The following is a 7200-nucleotide window of genomic DNA, read 5'->3' as shown; positions in this document are numbered from 1 at the left end:
CGGTGGGATTCCGGCGATGCGAGGTGGCGGCCGAGAAAGCTCTTGCGGCGGCGGTTTGGCGCGGCGGCGACTCTAGCGGCGGCGGCGCGCGGCCAAAGGCGGCGGCAAGCGGCGGAGCTCGGGTGTGACGGCGCGGGCGCGGTAGGGGCGTGGGAGAGGACGGCAAATGGGGGAAACGAGGGAGGGGACTCGGGGGAGGGTTTTTATGGGCGAGGGAGGGGCGGACGTGGCCGGGGAGATGGCCGATTTGGCCGGCGACGTGGGGGTGGAGAGAGAGAGAATGGGGTGGGATTCAAAATGAATCCCGCCCACTTCGTGCGTGCGCTCGGGCGGAGTGGATCGCGGAGAACGGCAGGAAACGGCGGCGGCGGCGTGGGCGGTTTCGACGGTAGCGGCGGTTGCCGGAGGTAGGAGACGACCGACAGGTGGGGCCCACCTGTCGGCGTCCCGAGAGAGGAGAGAGGGGCGGCTTGGGCCGGCCCACAAGGAGGAGGGGCCGAGGGAGAGGGATGGGCCGACGGCCCAACAAAGAAAAAAGAGGGAAAAGAAAAGAAAAAGAGAAAAAGGATTTTCCTGGGATTAAAAATTGCACTTTGGTGATTTTTAATTGGTTAAAATTATTTCCAAGGCTCTGAAAATTCCACTAAAAATCCAGTTAATATATTGTGACATGTGGAACCCAAGAAAAATTCCACCACGCCGAATTTGATTATTAAATGCATTTATTAATTAGGGATTTAGCTCTAGGTTAATTAAGATAATTTCTTCGGGCAATTTATTTAACCAATTTTTAAAGCAAGAAAAGGGGGGGAAACTTCAGGGTGTGACAAACCTACCCTCCTTAAACGGAATCTCGACCCCGAGATTCGGAAGAGCTGGCGAAGAGGTGCGGATGGACGGCCTTTAACTCATCTTCTCTTTCCCAGGTGGCCTCTTCTTCTGAGTGATGATCCACTGAACCTTGCAGAATCTGATTACTTTGTTTCTGGTCCTTCTCTCGCTGGTTTCGAGGATACGAGTTGGCTTCTCCACATACGTCAAGTCTTCTTGGATTTCGATTTGATCCGGACTTGCCTGTTCATCAGGAACTCTCAAACATTTCTTCAAATGAGAGACGTGGAACACATTGTGGATGCCAAGCATGTTGGAGGGAAGCTCAAGCTGGTAAGCAACTTCACCTCTACGTTCTAAGATCCTGTATGGTCCCACAAAGCGTGGTGCCAACTTTCCTTTGGTTTGGAAGCGATGCACTCCCCTGAGCGGAGTGACACGGAGATACACATAATCCCCTGTTTCGAAAACGAGCTCTCTTCGGCGGTTGTCTACATAGCTTTTCTGTCGAGATTGCACGATTCTCAATCTTTCCCTGACAGCTCTGACTTTCTCTTTTGCCTCATTTAAAACTTCTGTACCAAACAACTGGCGTTCCCCTGTCTGATCCCAAAAGAGCGGAGTACGACACCTCCGTCCATACAGTGCTTCAAACGGTGCCATCTGCAGACTAGCTTGGTAACTGTTATTGTAAGAGAACTCAGCATACGGCAAGCTTTTGTCCCATGCTCCACCAAAGTCAAGTGCACAGGCTCTCAACATATCCTCTAGTATTTGATTGACTCGCTCGGTCTGGCCATCTATTTGTGGATGGTAAGTAGTGCTGAAATTCAACCGGGTTCCCAATTCTTCTTGTAATTTCTGCCAGAACTTTGAGGTGAATTGGCTCCCTCGATCAGTCACTATCTTCTTAGGTACACCATGCAAACACATGATTCTTGCCAAATAAAGCTCTGCTAACTTCTTCCCTGAGTAGGTAGTATGCACCGGAATGAAGTGAGCCACTTTAGTGAGTTGATCAACGACTACCCAAATGGAATCATGCCCAGATGACGTCCTGGGCAAACCCGTAATGAAATCCATTCCGATTTCTTCCCACTTCCATTCTGGAATCTGAAGTGGCTGTAGCAAACCTGCTGGCCTTTGGTGTTCTGCCTTTACTCGCTGGCAAACGTCACAGAGTGCGACGAATTCAGCTATTTCCCTTCTCATGCTGACCCACCAGAATTTTTCTTTGAGGTCTTGGTACATCTTGGTACTGCCAGGATGAATGGAATACTGAGTTTGATGAGCTTCTGTCATTATCAAGTCCTTTAACTCCGTGTTTTCAGGTACACACAATCTTTCCCCCATCCAGATTGTTCCTTGTTCATCCTCAACAAAACCTCGGGCTTTTCCAACTCTCATGTTCTTTTTGAGCTCTGCTATTTCAGGATCACTTGCTTGAGCTATGCGAACCTGCTCCACCAGTGTGGGCTGTGCCTCTAGGGCAGCCACGAATCCGTGCTCAACTATACCAAGGTTCAGATGTTCCAAATCACGTTGAACCTCACAGCATAGTTCCTCTACCCATGCGACGTTGCAGTAACTCTTCCTGCTCAGGGCATCTGCAACCACATTAGCCTTGCCGGGATGGTAGTGTATTCCCATATCATAATCTTTAATTAGCTCCAACCATCTTCGCTGTCGGAGATTCAAATCAGGTTGAGTGAAGATGTACTTTAGACTTTTGTGACCTGTATATACCTCACAACGGTTACCAATGAGATAGTGCCGCCAGATCTTTAAAGCATGAACAACTGCGGCCAATTCCAGATCGTGGGTCGGGTAGTTGCCTTCATGAGGACGCAACTGTCGTGAAGCATAAGAAACCACTTTGCCATCTTGCATCAACACACATCCTAGCCCCTGACGAGATGCATCACAATACACCTGAAAGTCTTTCGTCTGATCTGGCAAAATTAAAACTGGTGCAGATACCAACCGTCGTTTGAGTTCTTCAAAACTCCTATTGCATTCAGCAGACCAGATAAACTTTTCTTCCTTCTTCAATAGCTGTGTCATTGGCTTAGCAATTTTAGAGAAGTTCTCAATGAACCGGCGGTAATAGCCCGCAAGTCCTAAGAAACTCCGAACCTGAGTGACTGTCTTTGGTGGGGTCCACTTGGTAACCGACTCCACATTTGCTGGATCCACAGCTACTCCTTGAGCATTCACGATGTGACCGAGAAACTGAACTTCCTTAAGCCAGAAGTCGCACTTGCTGAACTTGGCATATAGCTGGTGCTCTTTTAACTTTTCAAGTACCAGCCGGAGATGCTGCTCATGTTCTTCCTCGGACTTAGAGTAGATAAGTATGTCATCGATGAAAACCACGACAAACTTGTCCAGAAATTCCATAAACACCTTATTCATCAAATTCATGAAGAAGGCAGGTGCATTAGTTAGTCCGAAAGACATAAATGTGCAATCGAACAACCCATACCGAGTGATGAATGCTGTCTTTGGAATATCCTCTTCGCGGATCCTCAACTGGTGATAGCCTGATCACAGGTCTATCTTAGAGAACACCGTAGCTCCTTTCAGCTGATCAAACAGATCATCAGTCCTTGGCAAAGGGTACTTGTTCTTAACAGTAACCTCATTGAGTGCGCGGTAGTCGACGCACATTCTCTTGGTTTTGTCTTTCTTTTCCCAAAGATAACCGGAGCACCCCAAGGCGACGTGCTCGGATGGATGTATCCCTTCTGTAGCTGTTCATCAACTTGCTTCTTGACTTCCGCCAACTCGTTGGCTCCCATTCTGTAAGGCCTCTTGTGGATCGGTGCAGTTCCAGGTACCAAGTCAATCCGGAACTCGATATCCCTTTTTGGTGGCATTGTTGTCAGATCATCCGGAAAAACCTCTGGATACTCTCTGACTATGGGAATATCCTCCAACTTCTTAGTGGTTTTCTCCACTGCTACCTCTTGTTCTTCACCAGCAGCCTGGTTTAAACTGATCCCTGGCTTCTGCGGCACTGGAGACTGGATGGTTACCACCTCTCCTTTCGCATTGGTCAACTTGATGGTGCGGCTGGCGCAATCAATCACTCCTCTGTGCCTTGTCAACCAATCCATTCCAAGTATGACATCTAGGTCCTTGGATTCGAGAAGAATGAGGTTGGCTGGAAAAATCAACCCTTGAATTTCAACTGTCACAGATGGGCAGTAGTGAGTTGTGGTCATGCCACCTCTAGGAGTATGAACTCGCATTGGTATCTTAAGCTTCACTAAAGATAACCCATGTGCACCAGCAAAACGCTTGGAAATGAAGGAATGAGTTGCACCAGAATCAAACAATATTACTGCCAGTGTCGAGTTGACGGGGAATGTGCCCAATATAACCTCTGGTGCTAACTGCGCCTCCTCTGCAGATGCATGATTGACACGGGCCTGAACGAACTTGGGTCCAGCATGTCTTGGCTTCGGGCACTTTCCAACCATGTGTCCGGGTTTGTTACAATTGAAGCAGAGTTCGGGTTTTTCTCCCAACCTCTTGGGCTGTCCTGGCAGAGCTGGCTGAACTGATTGAGCTGGAATCTTTAGTGAACTCGGAGTAGGGTTGAGGCTGTGCTGCTCACTGTTGTTGTGACTGCCACTATGGTGGTTCTTGTTGAAGCTACCCGGGTGGTAGGGACGGTGTTGCTGGATAATCATGGGGGAAGGTCCACCGTGACGTCCCACCATGAAACGAGGCTTCTGACTCTTCCCCTGGGGAGTCCTGAACTGAGCTGCCTTTCTCTTACGGTTTATTTTGTTACAGTGCTCCTCCTGACGGATAGCCTTATCCACCAGCTTCTCAAAGTCCTCATAATCTCTAGAGATCAACTGGTTAGTCAATTCATCATCAAGACCAGACAGAAACTTCTCCTGCCTCTCGTCATCGGTATGCACGTCCTCAGGGGCGTAGTGCGCGAGGCGGTTGAACTCATGCAAATACTCTATAACTATTCTGGTTCCTTGTTGCAGGGAATGGAACTCTCTCTTCTTTTGTGCCACAATTCCCTCGGGAACATGTGCTTTATTGAAACTCTGACAAAACTCTGCCCAGGTAACCTCTGTCCCAGCTGGACGGGTCACCACGTAGTTGTCCCACCAAACAGAAGCGGGACCTTGCAGCTGGTGTGTAGCAAAAGCAATCTTCTCTTGGTCATTGCATTGCAAAAGGTTCAGCTTCTTCTCAATAGCATGGAGCCAATCGTTGGCCTCGATTGGGTTGGTGGTGCTTGAGAAAGTGGGCGGCTTGACACGAAGAAATTCTAACAGTTTGGACTGAGGAGGTGGAGGGCCAAACTGTAGGTTCTGCTGCTGCTGCTGTGCTTGCTGCTGCACCTACTGCAACACCTGATGGTACTGTTGCTGCATCTGTTGCATCATCATTATCATCATCTGAGTCTGATTGTCCAACACCTGAGCAATTGTTGGGTTCTCGGGCGGTGGAGACGGACTGCTGTCAGACGCATCGCTGGCACGTGCTCCATTGATCTGCTCCTCACTGCCACTAACCTTGCTGGATTCACGGGAACCATTCCTTGTCTTTACCATCTGAAGGGGGATAGGTAGAAATAAGAGAAAAGGAAGAAAAGCAGGAGGCTTAGAAACTAATCTTTCTTATAAATTTAGGTGCAATTATCTTAATCTTGATTAAAACACTGAAAAAGAGGCACACAACTCCTATTAAAGGCAGGCATACCACTGACACATGATATTGACCGCCGACTAACCCACAAGCAACAAACCTAAGCACGAAAACTAGCAAGCAAACAAAACTAAGAAGACGATAAAGCTAAGGGCGGCGACTCTGAAGATCGGAGCGGCGCTTGCAATCGAGGGATAGGACTGACATCTAAAGATGGACAAGGGATAAGAACCAATTCATGCTCGAATCCAAATTAAACGAAGCAACAAATGACTCAAACAAATAACTGAACATGATGATTTTTATGCATAGAACATTTTTCATGAACCTAGATAAAGACACTAATGCAACTAAACAATAAATTAATGCATAGACTAGATGCATGGAAAATGATGCGCATAACATTGCCCCCATCGAACATAGACACGACCTAATGCATAACCCCCAATAGATTCCTGACTGACTGTCGAATAAACTCCAACTAAAATTTTTCTAAAGCCCTAGACTGAGCTAATTTTTTTAAAAAAAAAATCCGATCCGAATGAACGACCAAGATTTTTCCCGCAAACCAAAGAGGCAAAACACTAAATTTTCCCGAAACAAATCCAAGTGAAAAAGGCATATGCATATGAAAAGGGGTTCAGAAGGCTCTTAGGTTTCCAGTTGGCTTGTCCTACGGTCAAGGTCGGCTCTGATACCAACTTGTCACGCCCAGAAATTCATGAACCAGAATTTCTAAGCTGAATGTGCATTAAATCCCTGTCCAGGACCAGCCAGGGTACACAAACGACAATTGTTGACATACAGATCCACGTCTTACAAAAATATAAAAGATTACAAATGCAGCGGAAAAGATAAAAGCGAGCTAAACCAGGAAGCTTGACTTCAGCAGCGGGGCGACTCCACTCCACAGGCAATCCTTGACGGCAGCGACAAAACCAACTTCAACAAGACTGCTCCAGCCAGAAAGATCTTCAGCTCTGGTGTGGGGGAAAAGAGAGCAAGACTGAGTACTACCCACTGTACTCAGCAAGTCATACCGGAAGAGGAGGTATGATGCAGGATATAACCAAAGGAGGCTAGGGGTTCTTTTGCACAAAGCTAGCATTTAAAAGCAGTAGTTGAAAGCAGTAAAACAGCTGTAGTAATTAATCAATATTAACCAATCACTGCCCAACGCTACACCACGTTGCAACAGGCCCAACCAACCACCTGAACTACACCAGTTCATTAAGCTAAACTAGGGGTGAGACTAATCACGATGAATGTGGTTGATCGCCCATAACCGCGGGCACGGCTATTCGAGTAGTTTTACTCTGGCCAGAGGTGTACAGCTGTACCCACAAGACACGATTCCACACATGTCGCCATGCCCCGAAGTATCACCATGATACTGCAAAGGGGGAAATCGTGACAAGACCCTCCGCATAACCCTCCCCTAACCATCCACACCACGCTAAGGTTTCACCCCCACCCCTCAAAAGGCAGTGGGCGGTCCCCTCTTGCACCGCGGTGAATCCGGCAGCTGGACAACCGGACACCCTGGCCGACCCAAATCCATCACGCCCACCCTCGCCACCGGTGCCTAGGAAAGGGTCGAGCTATACTTCAGATCAAGCAGTTACCCACTCCCGCTTGTGGTAAGCACGGTATGTCTCCCAGGGTTTCCCGTGAACCAGTCCTTAACTG

This window comes from Oryza glaberrima, chromosome 6 (genome assembly GCF_000147395.1).
Source record: "Oryza glaberrima chromosome 6, OglaRS2, whole genome shotgun sequence".
NCBI lineage: Eukaryota > Viridiplantae > Streptophyta > Magnoliopsida > Poales > Poaceae > Oryza > Oryza glaberrima.
Note: the sequence above shows the minus strand (reverse complement) of the source record.